This window comes from Sturnira hondurensis, unplaced genomic scaffold (genome assembly GCF_014824575.4).
Source record: "Sturnira hondurensis isolate 20B ecotype Veracruz unplaced genomic scaffold, ASM1482457v3 Scaffold0011576, whole genome shotgun sequence".
In the NCBI taxonomy this organism is placed as follows: domain Eukaryota; kingdom Metazoa; phylum Chordata; class Mammalia; order Chiroptera; family Phyllostomidae; genus Sturnira; species Sturnira hondurensis.
This window is the reverse complement of record NW_028084207.1, coordinates 569,831-592,319: the sequence shown is the minus strand read 5'-3', so window position 1 is coordinate 592,319 and position 22,489 is coordinate 569,831.

Sequence of the window (22,489 nt, the reverse complement as noted above, 5' to 3'; positions counted from 1 at the left end):
GCCAGTGAAGCTCTTATAAGGATTAGAGGAAAAGGCAGCTGAACTCCAATATTACTAAAGGCATTCCCAAAAAGATGAATACCAAAGGGAATTTCTGTATTTCAACGTTTAATGTTGAACACTGCCTTCTGTTGTAAAATTAGTTGTGTTTGAAGAAATGGAGGAAGGAGAGACCAACAAGGGGCAAGGCATATGAATGAATGATATTTAATGGAAAATGTAAGTGTGTTCTAGTAAGTATAAATATGCTCAAGTAAAATGTAGAAAATAAAATTCCTGCCCTAGAAAATACCAAAGCTTGGCGGACTCAACTGCCTTCCACTAACTCTCTGGCTCCGCTCCGGATATGCTCTCATCCTGGGTCCTTTTCTCTGCTTGTCTCTCAGAAACCCAAGTAACAAAACATTCACAGATAATTAACCATCGATAACCTGCAATACGGAGACTTCCTCCTCACTGCCTCTCCATAAGGGGAAGGAAAGTAGATGAGAAAAGCTCCTTATACTGATTTAATAACTTTGTTAAAGCTTTTTAACATAATAAAGACACTGTTATACAGATGAAGAAGGGAAAGACAGGCAATGGCTACAAAGCTTTCATCGGGCCCCATGGTGAGGCCAAGTGAGGAGCAGAGGAGCTCCTCTGGATTTCAGATGTAGTTTCCAACTCACCCTGTGACCTTATGAAAGTTAATTGGCTTCTCCTTTCAGGTTGGTTTACCATGGGAAACAATATCACGGTGATGTTTAAGCTGCTCACCACTGTAAAATATTGCAAAAGGTAAACTTAATTATTCAAGAAACATTTAAAAAAAATTCTATCATATGTCAGACACTGAGTTAGGATCAAAATGAGATAAATATCAAACAGCAAGCTCAGATATAACGTAAAATGTTACTGTTGCCCTAAAAGCTGCCTAACTCTTTAAAAGGATATCGTGTTTGCATAAAGAATAGATCAAAGAGACATCAATTTGAGATTTTCTTTTGTATTTTGTGTCCTAACAAATTTCCATTACTGCCTCATAGCTGTGTGGCCTATAAAAATGAGCAGAATTACATGAGAATTCACGCTTTTCCTTCCTACCAGATGCGACAGCTGTTACATTAGTTATCATTTCAAAGAGTGCTGATGTGGACACTGCATAGCAACTATCCTTATTACTAAGGCTCCTAATTAGTCTCTTTACTGATCACTCATAAAAAGAGAATGTAGAACTAAAAGAGCTCCTATTGGCCATGTTCTGAGCTCACTGTTTTACTTATGAAGTCTAATTTAACCTTAATAAATGATTGCCAAGATATGTATCATTCTCCTCATGTTATAGTTCTAGAAACCACAGTGAGGTGAAGGTCACTTAGGAGAGACTCGTGAAGTTCTAAAATGAACTCAACTCTTTCTCTCAAATCCCATGCTTTTACTGACCCATACAAAGAATACTAAAGCTAGTAGAGGTGATACTTATGGAGAGAGACACTGAAGTTCAGAGCAGTCAGATTCTCCACAGAGGCTAAAGAGCAAGTTAGTGATACAATCAGATCTAGAATGCATGTCTTCTGTTTTCCAAGTTAATGTTTTTTTTAAACTTCACTATGTTCACCAAACATGATTAAATGATTAATTAAGTAAGAGATTAAGCAGTATTATTCTTAACATTTACAATTTATTAAGAACTGTTTTCTACAAGAATGAGATTTAAAAGGAAAACCACTTTGATATATTAACACAAGTTTGACATTTCCTTTCTCATTTTTATTTTATATGTTGGTTTGGCTAGAAGCTTCCTGGCTTCTTAGAAGTTTTATCAGCTTGTTTCTTGTTGGTTGGTTTCTCAAGTGAAGTAGAAAACATTATTTAAAATGGCAATTAAAAACATACCACACAAGACTATAACCAATTAGATGGACAAACCAGCTAGATAGAACACGGCATCCAACAACAGCAGAGTACATATTCAAATGAATATGGAACATTCTTCAGAATAAACCCTAAACTAGACCATAAAATAACCATCAGTAAACATGAAAGGACTGAAATCCTACAAAGAATGCTCACCAACAATAATAGAATGAAATTGTAAGCAACAACAGAAATACATTAGGAAAATTCCCAAATATAAGGAAATAAAACCATATGCTCCTTTGACCAATGGGTCAAAGCAGAAATCACAAAGGAAATTAGGAAATGCTTTTAGATGAATGCAAATGAAAACATAAGAAAACTTGTGGGGTGCAACAAATCAGTGTTTAGAGAAAAATTTATGGTTTTAATTACCTGTATGAAAAAAGAAGGTCTCAAATCAATAACCAGATTTCTACCTTAAGAAACTTAAAAAAATCAAACTAAACTAAAAGTAGGCAAAAGGAAGGAAATAACAATTAGTGCAGGAGTTAATGAAATAGAGAACAGAAAAACAATACAGACAAATGAACTAATCTAAAAGCTGGTTCTTTAGAAAGATCAACAAAATTAGCAATCTTTTAGAAAACTAAATAAGAAAAAATAAATAAAACTCCAATTACTAAAATCTAAAATGAAAGTTGGGACATTACTATCAACCTTACAGAAAGAACAAAGACTGTGACAGAATACTATGAAAAAATATGTGCCAATGATTCCATAATCCAGATGAAATGAAAAAAATTTCCAGAAGCACACAAACTGCTGAAACAGATTAAAGAAGAAATAAAATGTCTGAATAGATCTATAACAATTGAAGTGATTAAGTTGGTAATCAAAAATTTTTCACAGACCCTGGCTGGTATGGCTCAGTGGATTGAGTGCTGCCCTGTGAACCAAAAGATCACCAGTTCCATTCCTAGTCAGGGCACATGCCTGGGTTTCGGGCCAGGTCCCCAGTGGGGGGCATGCAAGAGGCAACCACCAATTGATGTTTCTCCCCCTCTCTTTCTCCCTCCCTTCCCCTCTCTCTAAAAATAAATAAATAGCCCTGGCTGGTGTAGCTCAGTGGATTGAGCATGTGCCTGTGAAGCAAAGGGTCACTGGTTCGATTCCCAGTCAGGGCACATGCCTGGGTTGCAGGCCAGTTCCCAGCAGGGGACTCACAAGAGGCAACCATACATTGATATATCTCTCCCTCTCTCCTTCCCTTCCCCTCTAAAGATAAATAAAATCTTTAAAAAAATTTAAAATAAATAAATAAAAATAAAAATAAATAAATAAATAAAATCTTTTAAGAATTTTAAAAAAAACTTTTCACAAAATAAGGCCAATTACTGCATGGCTCCACTGGTGAATTCTACCAAACATTAACAAAAATGCCAATCCTTCACAAAGTCTCCCAAAAATTAAAAAGGAGGGACCACTACTACACCAATATCCAAACTACACAAAGGCATCACAGGAAAAGAAAGCTACAGACCAATATCCCTTATCAATTTTTTTTCAGTGTGACAACATGATTTATTCAAACATGATACTACCACAAACCTTATCAATTTAGATATAAAAATCCTCAACAACATACTAGCAAACCTAATCCAGCAACATATAAAAAGAATTACATGCCATAACCGATTAGGATTTATTTTAAGAAGGCAGGAGTGTTTCCAATATGTGAAAATCAATCAACATAATGCACCAAATTAATAAAGGACAAAAACTATATAATTATCGCAACAGAAAAAGTATCTGAGTCCTGGCTGATGTAGCTCAGTGGATTGAGGACTGGCCTGCGAACCAAAGGATCACCAGTCATTTCTCAGTCAGGGCACATGTCTGGGTTGCAGGCCAGGTCTCCAGTAGGCAGCACACAAGAGGCAACCACACATTGATGTTTCTCTCACTCTCTTTCTCTTTCAGTTCCCTCTCTCTAAAAACAAATAAAATCTTTTTTTAAAAGTATCTCACAAAATCCAACAGCACTTCATGATAAGACACTCAACAAGCTTAAAAATACAAGGGAAGCTTTTCAAGTTGATAAAAAGGCATTTATGAAAACTCCACAATTCACATCATACTTAATAATGGAAGACTAAATATTTTCTCTACAATTGGGAAGGAAGACAAGGATGCTGACCCTCACCACTTCTATTCAACACTGTAGTGGAGATTGTAGACAGGAAAATGCCATGCACCATTTGCGTGAGCTCAGACTCACCTCATACACGCAGTGTCCCACCTCAAGCATACAGAATGTCTTCTCATTTTGTTTCAGGGATTGTGCTAAAACTTCAGAGCCCACTAAAGCCAGTGTTTAAGGAAGAAGAAGTTTAAGGAAGTTAATACCACTGGGGACACTCACCAACCAACGTGAGAGCTGGTGGGTGAATGATCTAGCCTCCATTCTTGCAGGTGTCCATTCTGGGCAGGCATTCTGTATGTTTCTGTGATATCCTGGCATGATCAAGTCCCAATTGCCTCCATAAATGATTTTAATAAAGCCACCTAATACTGGCATTTCTTTATTTTCTGTCTCTTGCTCCTTGCTTCCTTACTCCTGATTCATAGACTCATCTCTCAGATAAACTACCAGCACTCAAGTCCCCTATCTCAGGTTCTATGGCAGAGTGAGGGTGGCACTTAAAGATAAGACAAGTTGCAGTAATAGGCCACAGCACATACTGATGGCCTCAGATGTGAGACATGGGTTCATAAACCATAGAAAGAGGTTGACATTGTATTATACAATGCAATGTGGGTTCACTAAAGAGTTTTAGACAGATAAATAGTGTGTGTGTGTGTGTGTGTGTGTGTGTGCGCATGTAGCAGCACTCAAACATTATGGGAAGGGATTGTGAGAAAGTGGAAGGAGAGTGTTCTAGGTTTGAAATTTTTGGTGCCCCAGGTCTGCCATTTACTTATTGTGTGACCAGAATATTTTGCTTTTAGAGTTTCTTTTTTTTTTACTTTATTTTTTCATTTTTTTATTTTTCCCGTCACCATTTATCTCCCCTTTACCCTTTGCCACTGATTGAAAGAAAATTCAATATCTAAAAAGAACATTATATTTCGCCCTGGCTGGTGTAGCTCAGTGGTTGAGCACGGGCCTGGAAACCACACAATCGCGGTTCGATTCCCAGTCAGGGCACATTCCTGGGTTGCAGGCCAGTTCCCAGCAAGGGACTCACGAGAGACAACCATACATTGATGTTTCTATCCCTCTCTCCTTCCCTTCCCCTCTAAAGATAAATAAATAAAAATCTTTAAGTAAATAAATAATAAAAAAGAACATGATTCATAAATTTTTTAAAAAGAACATTATATTTGAAGCCCAAAACTTAAGTTTTAATGAAGTCCAAACTATGATATGTTAAGTCCCTTAATCTCCCAAAATATACTCCCTCATTTGTAAAATGAGGCCAGTTAGGTGTCCCTTGTGAGGCTTTTGACAATATAAAATAAGACCAAAGAAAGTAAGAATGTGCTGGAATCTATAAAGCATCATCCAAACTAATTGGAAGGTAGAAAAAGATAACACTCCTAACTGACAAGAAGTAGTGAAATAATTGCTTTTATACATCATAATTCAGGTATAACAGTGTCAAGTTTGTCATATTAAAGTCATTTTATATTTACTGAGATGTTTCCATACTTCACTAGGGTTGATACTATAAACTTTCCTAACAAAAATCTAAATTTCTACCTCCTGAAACATCTGGAGGGCACAAAAGAGCTTCCATTGCTCCCCGCCACCAGCTAGATGAAGTGCAATGGCTCCGATTGGACTTTGAGTGCCTGCAACTGTCCAAGCCTGGAGGAAACAAGCCCAACATGAGTTGGTCATTACATCTTTTATGAATATTTTTAAAATTTTTATTGTTGTTCAACTACAAATGTCCTCATTTTCCCCCTATTACTCTCCCCTGCCCCACCCACTCTCCACCTCCCACATTCAATCCTCCCTCATTGTCTTTGTCCATGGGTCCTTTATACATGTTCCTTGACTTGACCCTTCCCCTGCTTTCCCCCATTATCCCCCCTCCCTGCCCCCTGTGGTTACTGTCAGATTGTTCTTTATCTCCATGTCTCTGGTTCTATTTTGCTTACCTGTTTGTTTTGTTGATTAGGTTCCACTTATAGGTGAGATGTACCATATCTTTTTGATCCACCCATTGACTAATGGATGCTTAGGTTGCTTCCAGCACTTGGCTATTGTAAATTGTGCTGCTATGAACATTGGGGTGCATAGGTTCTTTGGGATTGGTGTTTCAGGGTTCTTAGGGTATAATCCTAGCAGTGGAATTGCCAGGTCGAAAGGCAGTTCCATTTTTAGTTTACTGAGGAAATTCCATACTGTTTTACACAGTGGTTGTATCAGTCTGCATTCCCAACAGTGCTCTGGGCTTCCCTTTTTCTCCACATCCTCACCAGCACTTGTTTGTTGATTTGTTTATGATGGCCATTCTGACAGGTCTGAAGGGGTACAAATAATTTCTTAAAAGGAAAATACCCCGGCTGGTGTAGCTCAGTGGATTGAGTGCAGGCCTGCGAACCAGATGATCACAGTTCGATTCCCAGTAAGGTCACATGCCTGGGTTGCAGGCCAGTTCCCGGTGGGGGACCCACGAGAGGCGGCCATGCATTGATGTTTCTCTCCCTCTCTCCTTCCCTTCCCCTCTAAAGATGAATAAATAAAATCTTTTTTAAAAAAAGAAAATAAAATAGGGAAATGTTGCCACTTATTCTCTAGTACATTAAAAATTGCCAACATCCAGAGGAGTCATTTTTTATCAATAAAGCATTTTAGATTTAACGTATGTGCAGTATTTTTTAGACGTAATGCTTTTGCACACTTAATAAAGTATAAATATAACTTTTATATGCACTGGGAAACTAAAAAAAATGTGTGATGAGTTTTATTGAGATACTCACTGTTTTGTGGAGGTCTGTAAGCAAACCAGCAATATCTCTGAGGCATGCATATGAAAAGTTGCAGGATTTAGAATAGCTAAAACAAAAAGGACAGAAGAGAACAATGTAGAAAAAATCAGTCTCTGATATTATGTTGTCATATAGCTATAGTAATCAAGATACTATTATATTGGTGGACGGATAGATACAAAGATCAGTGGAACAGAATACAGGTCATAGAAAGAGACCCATACAAATATTCCCAATGGATTTTTTAAAAGATTTTATTTATTTATTTTTAGAGGGAAAGGGAGGGAGAAAGAGGGGGAGAAAAATGTCAGTGTGTGCTTGCTTCTCGTGCTCCCCCTCTTGGGCATCTGGCCCACAACCCAGACATATGCCTTGACTGGGAGTTGAACTGGTGACCCTTTGCTTCGCAGTGTGGTGCTCAATCCATTGAGCCACACCAGCCAGGGCCCCACTGATTTTTGACAAATATGTAAAACCAATTTAGTTTGTGATAGAGCAAGTGGACATACATGGGGGAAAATTGCACATTATAGAAGAGATAATTTAAAATGAATCATTGATTCAAATGTAATACATAAAACTATAAAACTTTTAGGAAAAAATATAAAAGAAAATCTTCAAGATCTAGGGCCAGGCAAAGAATTTTTAGAGTTGACAGCAAAGGACCAGTATATAAAAGCAAAACTTGATAAACTGGATTTCATCAAAATTAAAGGCTTTTGCTCTGTGAAAACCCATGGGAAGAGAAAAGAAAAACAAGTTAAGACTTGGAGAAGATAGTTGCAAAAGACATATCTGATAAGAACTAATATTAAACTCTGGCTGGTGTGGCTCAATGGGAACATTAGCCTATGAACTGAAAGGTTGCCGGTTTGATTTCCAGTCAGGGCACATGCCAGGGTTGTGGGCCAGGTCCCCAGTGAGGGTGTGCAAGTGGCAACCAGTCAATGTTTCTCTCACACATCAACGTTTCTTTCCCTGTCTTTCTCACTCCCTCTACTCTCTCTAAAAAATGAATATAAGATCTTTTAAAAATAACTAATATGTAAAATGTATAAAGAACTTTCAAAACTCAACAGTAGAAATCAAACAATACAATTAGAAAACAAGCACATGACAGAAAGACACATTTCACTAAAGAGGCTATATAGATGGCAGGTAAACACATGGAAATTGTTCAATAGCAAATGCTGGCAAGGGTACAGATAAACTGGATCATTCACATATCGATGGTGGAAATGTAAACTGATATAACCATCCTGGAAAACAGTTTGCCAGTTAATTACAAAACTAAACAAGCACTTACATAAGTCAAAGGGCATTTATTCTAGAGGAATAAGTTTGTCTTCATAAAAAGTCTTATTTATAAGAGCTAAAAAATAGGAACAGACCACAGTCCCTCCAATGGGGAAGTATACCATGCAGTACCACTCAGCAATAAAAAGGAATGAACTACTGAAACGTGAAACAACTTGCATGAATCCACAGGTAAGTATGGTTAACTTCAAAAGTGGCTATCCAAAAAGGTCACTGCCCTGGCCAGTGTGGCTCAGTGGATTAAGCTCCAGCCTGTGAACCAAAGAGTCGCTGGTTCAACTCCCAGTCTGGGCACATGCCTGGGTTGTGGGCCAGGTCCCCAGTAGGGGGGGCGCATAAGAGGCAATCACACATTGTTGTTTCTTTCCCTCTCTTTCTCCCTTCCTTCCCTTCTCCCTAAAAATAAATAAATAAAATCTTTAAACAAAAACAAAAAGGTCACTAATTTTACAATTCTATTCATGTAATATTTTTTAAATATTTTATTTATTTATCTTTAGAGGGGAAGGGGAAGGGAAGGAGAGAGGAAGGAAACATCAATGTATGGTTGCTTCTCGTGCATCCCCTGCAGGGAACTGGCCCCTGCTGGAAACTGGCCTGCAACCCAAGCATGTGCCCTGACAGGGAATCGAACCGCGATCATCTGGTTCGCAGGCCCGCGCTCAATCCACTGAGCTACACCAGCCAGGGCTTATTCATGTAATATTATTGAAATAAATTATAGAGATGGGTAAGTGATTAGTGGCTGCCAGGGAGTTGCGGGCTGGGAGTCTGGGAGTGTGTATGAAAGGGCAACACAAGGAATCCTGGTCATGTGGAGCTTTCAGTGTCTTCACTATGATAATGGATACACCAACCTACACATGTAATAAAAGTGTGTAGAACTAAATACACACAGAAGTACAACTTAAATGAGAAATTTCTTTAAACAATTGGTGAATTGCAATGTCTCTGGTTATATTTTGCTGGCTTGCTTGTTTTGTTGATTAGGTTCCATTTAAAGTGAACAATAAAATTAAAAATGGAAAAAAATAAAGTGAAACAAAGAAAAAAACTATGAATCGTACCTATGTCAATATGCTAACTGAGCTATTGCACTATAGTTTTGTGAACCATTACCACTAAGGGCAACCAGATAAAGGGTACACAACACCTCTCTACATTTATTTTTACAACTGCATGTAAATCTATACTTATCTCAAAAACATTTTCCCATTTTTATTTTCAGTACATGAAATCTACTCAAAAACATTCTAAAAATGTACAGTTTTTAAAACAAAGTATAATAAAACATAAAAAAACCAAACAGAATACTTGGCATTTGCAATACAAACAAATTAGCAAAATATTAAATATTTATGAAGCTATCTTTCAAAAATATTTATAAAGTTATATGCAATGTTGTAGAGTTGACATAAATAGCTCCATAAAAATTTCAATTAAAAATGGCTTATATGCTCACAGTTTTTTACTGGATACCACTGCTCTAGAACATTCTCTTTCAATTTTCTAAATAGCGTGTAGCTTCTGAAATGGAAATAAATGCAAATGTTAAAACTTGGGCATTAACTAAAATTCACTATGACCATGTTGTACTTAAAGGTCACTTGCCTTAATACATTTTGATTTGAAAATGCCCAGCATGGCCCTCATCCCTTATTCACATTATCTGCTTAAGAGCTATACCCAGGATGGACATTCAAAAATATTTCATAACCAGTGTGTCATAGATATTAACCAATGAGGATGAATTTTTGCTTAACATAACCAGTGCAACCATACTGGTGTAATGAGCTAAACATTTTAACTCTTGCTCAGTACAAGCATACTTCATTTTATTGTGCTTCATAGATACCGTGTTTTTTACAAATTGTAATTAAGACCCACTATCAGCAAAAAAGATTATGACTTGCTGAGGGCTCAGATGATAGCATTTTTAGCAATAAAGCATTACTTGACTAAGGCATATTGTTTTTTAGATGTGATGCTATTGCACCCTCAATACACTACAGTATAGTGTAAATATAACTTTCATATGCACAGTGAAACCAAAAAATTCGCTAGGCCAGCTTCATTGTGATATTCTTTTTTATTGCAGTGATCTGGCACCAAACCTGCAATATATGTTTGGTATGGCTACACTACACTATTTCCTATATAATACGCTTCGGGATACTACCAAGACCTCCCTTCTTCACAACCACCAACCAATTCTGAAATAATCAGTAAATGCATATTGAGCACTGTTTTTTTTTTCAAGATTTTGTTTATTTATTTTTAGGCAGAGGGGAAGGGAGGGAGAAAAAGAGGGAGAGAAACATCCATGTGTGGTTGCCTCTCACACGCCCCCTACTGGGGACCTGGCTCACAACCCAGGCTTGTGCCCTGACTGGAAATCGAACTGGTGACCTTTCAGTTTGCAGCCCCATACTCAATTCACTGAGCCACACCAGCCAGAGCTTGAGCACTGTTTTAACAGTAGAGATCCTTCTGGATTGAAACTTGGAGGTGTGGATTCTCAGTGTTTCACCTGGGTCAAGTCCTAACTTTCTCCTACTTTTGCCCCACCCTGTATTTGTCTTTTAAAATATGAAATAACAAAAACAACTACCCTTATGGTTTTGAAAACTGCTTTTCCCTTTCTGGACCTCAGTTGCCTTGTATACAAAATAAGGTGTTTGAATCAGACAATCTCTGATGTTCCTTCCACATGACTCTGAAATGTTGCTATGAAAAATAAACTATTGGTATCATAGGGACTGAAGAGTTTCACAACACAAATCCTAAGTAGCCAGCCACTCAAACAGTTTCTAGGTCTATGGGCTATTGCTGCATCCCCCTTGCTCCTGTACAGCCACTCTATAACACAGAACCCCCTACAATAAGACACTAGGCAAAGTCCCAACTGGCCTAATGGGAGTTGTTACTTAAGGATTAAGCTGGAATCTCAGCCGTTGCTCTTCTGAAAGTTGAAAAGATTGCATTGTTAAACTATGTCTAGGGAAGAAAAAAGAAGCTATTCATGCTCTCTGAACACATGCTTATGTTTCAGTTCCAACTGCTTATACATTTGCATCTGTTTTCATTCTTGGAAATGTGATTGCCTTTTTTAGGATTATGGCAACAGACAAATATTGTACTGTGAGAATCTTTCCATCGCTGTTCTGAATAGTGTACTCCGGAAACATCCTTGGAACATTTGGAATGATTGATGATTTTGTGATTATATTTCATAGGAATGGGCAATGTAACTGAACAGGTGCAGAGGAGAAAAAGTGTTGTTTGAATCTGGAGGATTTACTTCCCCAAACTGCTTCTGCCTGTGCCGGAATAAGTGATTTCACTCTCTGGACTCATTTCCAAATGTGTAAAATAAGGGAGTTACACAAACCCAGAATGGCTGACCTTGTTCTACAAACCAAAGGGAGTTGTATGGCACCCTCAAAAGTGAGGCAAAATGAAAATACATAATTCTCATGACAAAAGAAAGAAAAACAGCACAGCGCAATGTAAAACAAAAATTCCTCTCTCCCAACTCCCCAGAAGTAATTGATGATAACAGCTCCTGGTATTTATTTTTTTATATTTTCCATGCATATATAAACATATACACATTATTTTAAAGGATAAATATATATAAGAGCATTTTTAAATTAATTAATTTGTCACATTTTTCTAGAGCATTATGGATTTTTGTACTTATTAATTTTTATAAAGGATAAACCCCTTGAAGTGGAATTAAAGCTATTATCTGATATTTTAAACTTTTAGAAATTATGGTATAGAAGTATTTCTGTGTACCTTTTTCAATCTCTCTTAATAATGCTCTGTATTTTTCAGTATACAGGTCCTTCAAATCCCTTGTTAAGTTTCTTCCTAGGTATTTTTATTCTTTATACTCCATTATACAAATAGAACATATTTTGTATACTCATTCATTGGTGGGTGGACATGTAGGTCATTTCTGCTTGTGACTATTAACAATAATGCTGCTTATAGTCAATAATACTGTAAGAACTATTTATGATGTTAGATGGATATTAGATTTGTTACGGTGTTCACTTCCTAAGTTATATAGATGTCTAATCACTAGGTTGTGTACCTAAAATTAATATAATATTATATGTCATCTATAATTGAAAATTTTAAAAAACTTTTATTTATTTTTTTAAAGATTTTATTTGTTTATTTATCTTTAGAGGGGAAGGAGAGAGGGAGAAAAACATCAATGTATGGTTGCCTTTCGTGCGTCCCCTGCTGGGAATTGGCCTGCAGGGAACCGGCCTGCAACCCAGGCATGTGCCCTGACTGGGAATCAAACTGCGATCCTCTATTTATTTTTTAAAGTATTTTATTTATTTACTTTTAGAGAGAGGGGAAGGGAAGGAGAAAGAGTGGGAGAGAAACATCAATGTGTGGTTGCCTGTCATGTGTTCCCAACTGGGGACCTGGCCTGCAACCCAGGCATGTGCCCTGACTAGGAATCGAACCAGTGACCCTTTGCTTCACAGGCACATGCTCAATCCACTGAGCTACACCAGCCAGGGCTAAAATACTTTTAAATAGATTAATTAAAATGAAATTAAAAATTAAAAGTCATCAATAAAGTGGTACTTTTTCATCATAAGAATAAGGCTGCTACAAGTATCTACATACAGCTCTTTGTGTGAACACATTTTCAAATCTCCTGGATGCATACCTAGGAATAGAATTGCTGAGCCATATGGTAATTTTATATTTAGTATTTTCAGGAATGGAACAACTGTTTTTCAAAGTGGCCATATAATTTAACATTTTAACCACAAATGTGTGAGAAAGAGTACCAATATCTCCACATCCTCACTAACAGTTGAAATTAGCCCTTTTGTGGGGGTGACACTGGTTAACAAAATGATACAGGTTTCAGGAGCACAGTTCTACAACACATCATCTGTATGTTGCATTGTGTGTTCACCACCCCAAGTCAAGTCTCCTTCCATCCCCCTCTACCCTCTTCTACCTCCCCCACCCCCTTTCTCTGTAGTAATCACCATACTGCTGTCTGCATCCATAAGTTCTTTCTCATATTTTTTTCTCTTTTGCTTTAATGCTGCAACATCCGCCAACCACCCCATCCCTGACAGCTGACACCCTGATCTCTATGAGTCTGACTCTTTGCTTGTTAGGTTATTTTGTCCATAAGACTCCACTTATGAGTGAGATCATACACTACTTGTTTTTTCCTGACTGGCTTATTTCATTTAGCATAATCTCCTCCAGGTCCATCCATACTGTCGCAAAGGATAACATTTCCTTCATTTTTACAACAAAATAGTATTCCATTGTGTAAATGTACCACAACCCTTTTATCCATTTATCTACTGATGGGCACCTGGGCTGTTTCCAGCACTTGTCTATTATAAATAACACTGCAGTAAATACAAAGGTGTATATATTTTTTCAAATTAGTGTTTTGGGTTTCTTTGGATAAATTCCCAGAAGTGGAATCCCTGGATGAAAAAGCAGTTCCATACTTAATTTTTTGAAGTATCTCCATACTGCTTTCCACAGTGGCTGCATCAGTCTGCTTTCCCACCAACAGGGCAAAAGGGTTCCCTTTTCTCCACATCCTCACCAACACTTGTTTGTTGATTTATCGATGGTAGCCATTCTGACAGCTGTGAGGTGGTATCTCATTGTGGTTTTAATTTGCATCTCTCTGATGGCTAGTGACATTGAGCAGAATTCACTCTGAAGTCAATGAGTTCTAAGGGTTTTTTTGTAAAATGTTTATTGAATCCTTTTACTTGTTATAAATATATACGGATTTTCTATTTCATCTTGATTAATAGTCAGTAGTTTTGTGTCTTTCTAGGATTCTTTTAATCTTCTTGGCATTATACAATTTAGTGAAGTATAATTTTCATAGCAATCTCTTACACTGTTCTGACTTATGTAAGGATAATGGTAATGGCCCCTTATTCACCTGATGTTAATATCATGAGTCTATTTTCTTTTTTGCTCTTTCAGTCTAGGTCACAGTTTCTCAATTTTGTTCATCTTTTCAGAGAATCGACATTTGTGTTGGTTGATTTTTTTATTGTTTTGTAATTCTCTATTTTATTATTTCCACTGTAATCTTTATTATTTCCTGCTGCTGCTTGTTTTGAATTAAGTTTCCTCATATTTTTCTAATTTCTTAAGTTGAAAAGTTAGGATTTTTAATGGAGATTTTTTTTAAAATGTAGACATTTACAGTTATAAATATCCCTCTAAGAAATGCTTTTGCTGCATCTCATAATTTCTTGTATGTTGCTTTTTTACTTGTATTCCTTTAAAAGTAGTTTGTAATTTCTTATGATTTCTTCTTTGTGCCATTTATTATTTAAGGGTGTGTTGTTTAATTTCCACAGATTTGTGACTTTCTCAAATTTGCTTAAATATACAGAATATAAGGGGGTTAGTGGATGAGTGGTAAAATGTATATTTAAGTAAATGTGAACAGGTCTGACATGAAGAATGAAGGATAGTGGTCTTGATAAGAAAATATGAGGGGAAGCAATTAAATGAAAAAGAAATGTGTGGGAGTATTATCACTAATAGCTTATGGCAATTACTATCAGAAAAACCCTCTTACTAAACAAAACTGTGTGCTAAGTTTCTTTCAATAACAAACTCTAAGAAAGAATGACATGTTAATCCATAAAAGTGTAATCTGTAAATGCAAAATTTTAATTCATATTACAAAGTTAATCAAAATGATGACAAGGTGGTGGTGTAGATTGAGGTATCAAATTTGATACTTAAAACCTGGATTTGAGGTTTTTGTTGAATAATCAAAGTTTATACATTTTAAAACTGCAAATAAAACATTTTCCACTTCTCTAGATGATTTTCATGACGCCCAGTAATCCACAGAACATAACTAAACCACTGGCTATACATGGTCTTTTTCCTGGACTAATTAGACATTTAATAAGGAAGTTTAAGAACTGAATAAATAAATGGTTAAGGAAGAAATTTAAGAGAGTAGGCCCTTAGGGTGGGATGCATGGCAGATGACTTGAAGAAAATAGATCGTATCAAATATTATAATTTTATGTTTAAAAATGAAAATACTATCGCTCTGTAACATAAAACACAAAAATAAACCTGGCAAAATCTTCTTCACTAGTGAGGAATGTGAAAAGATATAACAGAATTCTTAATTGAGAGCAACGTTTCCCTGGACAAAAGCCATATCAAAATTTTGGTGGGACATGAATTTTTTCTGTTTATCAGCTAGAGGCACAGGATTTTGAAAAAATGAAAGCACTATTTTACAGCATAAAGGCTCTAAATAATAGCAAACAGTAAGATGACATAAAGATTTCAGGTCTATTTTGTCTAATATGAGCTTTTGTTTTACCTAAATTGAAGGGTATAGATGGAGCTTGGCAGTTATTCTACTACTAAAGCAGAGGTTCTTAATCTCAGGCATAGTTTCAGGGTTTATGAAGTCCCTTTAAAACACATGCAAAATTTCACATACACACAAGTACATTTTTCTGAAAGCTCCAGAGCTTTCTTCAAATTCACAAAATGATTTGTACCCACTCCCAGAAAATAAAGGTTAAGAACTACAGAACTGAAGGATCCCATCTGTAAGAAAGCTGCATGGATTTTCACAGTGGGTGGTTTGCAAAAACAAAAGTGGAAGGTTATTTGGAAGGAGGAGAAATTTTCTTAATGAAAAAGCATTAAATGATAAGATTTCAAGAGTCCTTTGGCTTCCATGATTAGAAAATGTAGCCATCTAAGTGAACATCATGTGTTTTCTCCCAAGAAAAGGGTTTCTCTTACCTTTCTGGAAGGTAACTGTGGGCAAAACTTGTTTAGGAAACAAGATTCTGTGCTAGAAGTGAGGCCTCAGAAGATAGGCCACATGCTCCAAGAGCACAGTAAGGAAAATTTCTCAGAGGAAAAAAAAACATTTTACCACACTGGTTTCTGTAAATGAACAAATTTTTAAAAGAAAATTTGAACCAACATTTAATTACTGATGTGCAGTATCATACCACCATCTTGTGGAATATAGTAGAAATTCATGTGTGTGTTTAGGTGGCTGCTCTCAGAAAGGCAATGATTCTAAGCCTGCTCTGTGAAACCCTCTGGTGCCTACACATAGTTAGGAAATCCATGGAGTCAAAGTTATTTTTATAATAATTCTAAGATATCATTTGCCTTTTTCATTCTGTTGAAATTTTCACTAGTGGTGAAAATTACAAAAGTAATGGGGGGCTAAAACTATGAACACATTAGCATGAATCATGGCAATGATCCTAAAGTATATGATTAGTCACTGTGTTCTTCCTTATGCATTTGCAAAAAACAAAAAGCTAGTTTTACTTAAGAGTATCCCTCTGGAAAAAAAAAAACAATTAAAAGTGGGCAAAAGACTTGAACAGAAACTTCTCCAAAGAGGACATACAGAGGGCCCAGAGACATATGAAAGGATGCTCAGCATGACTAGTCATCAGAGAGATGCAAATTAAAACCACAATGAGATACCACTTCACACCTGTCAGAATGGCCTTCATAAACAAAGCAACAAACAACAAATATTGGAGAGGATGAAGAGAAAAGAGAACCCTAGTGCACTGTGGGTGGGACTGCAGACTGGTGAAGCCACTGTGGAAAACAGTATGGAATTTCCTCAGTAAACTAAAAACGAAACTGCCTTTGACCCAGCAATTACACTGCTGGGATTATACCCTAAGAATCCTTAAACACCGATTCAAAAGAACCTATGCACCCCAATGTTCATAGTAGCACAATTTATAATAGCCAAGTGCTGGAAACAACCTAAGTGCCCATGAGTCAATGAGTGGATCAAAAAATTCTGGTACATTTACATAATGAAATACTATGCAGCAGAGAGAAAGAAGGAGCTCCTACCCTTTGTGACAGTATGGATGGAACTGGAGAGCATTATGCTAAGTGAAATAAGCCAGGCGGTGAGGGACAAATACTATATGACCTCAGCTTTAACTGGAACTTAATCAACAAAAGAAAAAAGCAAACAAAATACAATCAGAGACATTGAAATTAAGAACAATCTAACAATAGCCAGAAGGAAGGGGGAGGGGACAATGGGGGAAGGGTTTTCAGGAACTACTATAAAGGACACATGGACAAAACCAAGGGAGAGGGTGGAAGCAAGAGAGGGAGGTGGGTTTGGCTAGGATGGGGGAGAGTGGTGGGGGGGAAATGCAGACAAGTGTAATTGAACAACAATAAAATATTTTTTTAAAAAGAATATCCCTATGAAGTAGCAACAATAATTTAATTTGGGGGATAAAACCATAAGATTAGCTGTCCATGAATTTGCTTAACTGTTAATTTTGCTCACAAGAAATCCCTCAGAGAACTAAGGAGAAAGGAACAAAAATGTTAAAAGCAATAAAAACTAAAATTTTCCCTCAGCTATTATCAGACACCAAAAGAAAAAAGAAAAGAATCCAGGAAGCTCAGAAAACACCAAGTAGAATCAATGCCAAGATAAATACATCTAGGAGTGCCATACTCAAACTGAAAAAAAAAACAAAGATAGGGAAAAAATCTTGAAACAAGCCAGAAGAAAAATTGACTTGCTGATTCAGTAGCAAAGATAAGAATTACATATGACTTTTCCAGAGAAATAATGCAAACAAGAAGAGACTGGGGAGAAATATTTAAGATGTTGAGACTAAACACAACCTAGATATCTATTCCCTGTGAAATTATCACTTAAAATGAAATAAGATTATCCCAGGAGGGGAAAAGTTGTCAGTATTTATTGCCAATAGAACTGCCTCCTAAGAGATGTTAAAAGAAGTTCTTCAGAGAGAATTATATACCACAACTGTGTGGGATTTATTACAAGTATGTAACACTGGGTCAACACTTGAAAATCAATGTAATCATCACATTAACAAGCCAAAGAGAAAAAATTACATGATTATATCAAGTGATACAAAGAAATCACTTGACAAATTTCAACACTTCTTTTTTTTTCTTAGATTTTATTTTATTTTTAGAGAGAGGGTAAGGAAGAGGAGAAAGAGAGGGAGAGAAACATCAATGTGTGGTCGCCTCTCGTGTGCTCCCAACCAGGGACCCAGCCCGCAACCCAGGTATGTGCCCTGGCTGGGAATCAAACTGGTAAACCTTTGCTTCACAGTCTAGCGCTCAATCCACTGAGCCACACCAGCCAGGGCTCAACACTTCTTCATAATGGAAGCACTTAGAAAATAAATAATTGAGGAAAACTTCCTATACTTGATAAAAATATCTATAAAAATAGTTCCTATTATAATTAATGGTAAGAAACTAGAAACTTTCTCATGATTTTCAGGAACAAGGCAAGAATGTCTTTTTCAATATCATACTGCAACCCCTAGCTATGCAATAAGACAAGAAAGAAAAATAAAAATATATAAAATGAGAAAGAAGTAAAACTTCTTCACATGTGAAATGATTACCTATGTACAAAATTTTAAAGACTCAACAAAAAACTCTTGGATCTAATAAAGCAAGTACATCAAAGTTGTAATTACAAGTTTAATATACAACAGTCAACTGCTTTCCAATATCCCCGCAAATAACAAGTAGAATATGAAATGTGAAGCATAATACCATTCACATTATTATGCAAAAATAAAATAGGTATAAAGCTAAAAATACAAGTATAAATCTAACCAAATATTTACAGGATCTAGATGAGGACAACCACACAGCTGATAAAGAAATCAAAGAATAACTAAATAAATCTACAGAAAGTACACGTTCCTGGTTAAGAAGACTTAATATTATCACAATGTCAGTTTTTCCTAAATGTAATAGTAGATTAAATGAAAGCTCAATCAAAATCCCAGCAACTTATTAACAAACTGATTCTAAATTTTATGTATAGAAGCAAAAGACCAAGATTTGCCAATACAATAAGAACAAAATTGGAGGACTAATAATTCCCATCTTTCAGAGTTACTATAAAGTCACAGTAATCAATTGGGCCTCTCAAATGGACTGTCCTGAGAGACCCACAGTTTCTCTTTTAAGTATATTTTATTGATTATGCTATTACAGTTATCCCAATTTTTTTCTCACCTTTATCCCCCTGCACCCTCCTCACCCTTCAGCATTGCCCTCCCTTACTTCATGTCCATGAGATGTACATATAAGTTCTTTGACTTCTCTATTTCCTATACTATTCTTAACATCCCCCTCTTTATTTTGTACCTACCTATTATGCTTCTTATTCCCTGTACCTTTTCCCCCATTATCCCCCCTCCCCTTTCCTGCTGATAACCCTCCATGTGATCTCCATTTCTGTGATTCTGTTCCTGTTCTAGTTGTTTGCTTAGTTTGTTTTTTGTTTTTTGGTTTTTGGGGTAGGGTTAGGCTCAGTTGTTGATAGTTGTGAGATTGTCATTTTACTGTTCATAGTTTTGATCTTCTTTTTCTTAGATAAGCCCCTTTAACATTTCATGTAATAAGGGCTTGGTGATGATGAACTCCTTTAACTTGACCTTAACTGGGAAGCACTTTATCTGCCCTCCCATTCTAAATGATAGCTTTGTTGGGTGGAGTCATCTTGGATGTAGGTCTTTGCCTTTCACGACTCTGAATACTTCTTTCCAGCCCCTTCTTGCCTGTAAGGTTTGTTTTGAGAAGGCAGCTGATAGTCTGATGGGAACTCATTTGTAGTTAACTGCCTCCATTTCTCTTGTTGCTTTTAAGAATCTCTCACCGCCCTGGCTGGTGTGGCTCGGTGGATTGAGTGCGGGCCTGCGAACCTCATGATTGCAGTTCAGTTCCCAGTCGGGGCATGTGCCTGGGCTGCGGGCCAGTTCCCAGCAGGGGACTCACAAGAGGCAACCATACATTGATATTTCTCTCCTTCTCTTCTTTCCTTCCCCTCTAAAGATGAATAAATAAAATCTTTAAAAAAAAATCATCTCTCACCTTTAGCCTCGAGAAATTCAATTTATCCTCACATGGCAGAAGGGGCTAGGGACTGTGTGGGTCTCTTTTATTAAAACACTAATCATGCACAAAGCCTACGCCCCTGCTACCTAAACACCTCCAAAAGGGCCTGCCTCCTAATACCATCATCTTTGGAGGTTACAATGTCAACTTCTGAATTTGAACTGTGTAGGCACAAATTCCTTTTTTAATAAATTTTTATTGAATTTATTGGGGTTACATAGGTGACAAAATTATATAAGTTTCGAGTGTACAATTTTACAATACATTATCTGCATGTTGTGTTGTGGGTTCATCATACAAAGTCTAGTCTCCTTCCATCACCATTTATCCCACCTTTACCCTCTTCTACTTACTCCCATCCAACTTTTCCTCTGGTAATTGGCACACTGTTGTCTGTGTCTATGGGTCTTTTTTCTTAATCCCTTCACCCCTTTCACCAACTCCCCCAAACCTCCACCCCTCTAACAGCTGTCAGGAGAACTGTTTGTTGTCTTATTAATGATGGCCATTTTGGCAGGTGGGAGGTAAACATCTCATTGTGGTTTTAATTTGCATCTCTCTGATGAATAGTAACATTGAGCACTTCTTTGTATGTTAATTGGCCATTTGTGTGTCCTCTTTAGAGAAGTGTCTATCCAGATCCTTTGCCCAATTTTTAATTAGATTATTTGTTTTAGTGTTGAGCTGTGTTCTTTATATATTTTGAATATTAAGCCCCTTTTAGATGTATCATTGGTGAATATGTTCTCCCATTCAATGGGTTCCCTTCTCATTTTGTTTTGGGTTTCGTTTGCTGTGCAAATACCTCTTATTAAATGTGATCTAATTGTTTAATTTTTGTTTTGTTTTCATTGCTCAAGGAGATTCAATTTTGGAGAATTGTGTGTTTCTAGGAACTTACTCATTTCATTCAGACACTTCAATTTGATGGCAAAAACTTGTTCATAATATTTTCTTACAATCCTTTATGTTTCTGTGGTGTCTATTGTTATTCCTAGTCCTTTGTTTCTGATTTTACTTATCTGAATCCTCACTTTTTTATTCTGATACATCTAATTGAATGTGTGTCAATTTTGTTTATCTTTTCAAAGAACCATCTCATGGTTTCTTTGATCTTTTGTATTACTTTTTTAGACTCTGTTTTATTTATTTCTGCTGTGATCTTTATTATATCCTTTCTTCTACTCACTCTGTGCTCTGTTTGTTGCCCTGTTTCTAGTTCAAGATTTTACTTTTAGAGAGAGAAAAAGGAAGGCAGAAAGTGAGGGAGAGATACATTGATCTGTTGCCCCTTTTACACACCCCATTAGGGGACTGAGCCCACAACCCTGGCATGTGCCCCTCAGTCTGTGGGGTGATGCCCAACCAACTGAGCCACATTGGTCAGAGCCTTTTTCTAATTCTTTAATGTATAAAGTTAAATCGTTTACTTGTGATTTTTCTTGCTTCTTGAGGTATGTCTATATTGCTATGAATTTTCCCCTCTGGGGGGCTTTCACTGTATCCAATAGATTTGAAGTTTTGTGTTCATTTTAATTTATCTCAACATAACTTTTTAGTTGTTCCTTAATCTCATTGTTGACCTATTCATTGTTTAGTAACATGTTATTTAGTCTCCATGTCTTTGTGTATTTTTCAGGTTTTTCTTTGTAATTGATTTCTATTTTCAGGACATTGTGGTTGGAGAAGATGTCTGATATGATTTCAATCTTCTTGAATTTATTAGGACTAGTTTAACTATCTCTCAAGATGTGGTTTATCCTCGGAATGTTCTATGTGCACTTAAAAAATGTATATTCTGCTGCTTTGAGGTGAAATGTTCTGTAAATATCAATTAGAACTATATAGTCTAATGTATTGTATAGGCTGCTGATTCTTTTTTTTTAAAGATTTTATTTATTTATTTATCTTTAGAGGGGAAGGAGAGGGAGAGAAACATCAATGTATGGTTGCCTTTTGTGCGTCCCCTGCTGGGAGTTGGCCTGCAGGGAACTGGACTACAACCCAGACATGTGCCCTGACTGGGAATCGAACTGCAATCCTCTGGTTCGCAGGCCCGCGCTCAATCCACTGAGCTACACCAGCCAGGGCTGCTGATTCTTTATTGATTTTTTTAATGGAAGACCTATCCATTGATGTCAAAGGAGTGTTAAAATTCTCTACCTTGACTGCATTACTGTCAGCTTCTCCTATATGTCCACCAAGAGTTTTTAAGTATATTTACCTGTTTTTGTCATTGCTGTTGGGTACACATATGTTTATAAGGGTTATACCCTCTACTTGGATTGATCCCTTCATCATTATGTAATGTCCTTCTGTGTCTTTTGTTATGGACTTTGTT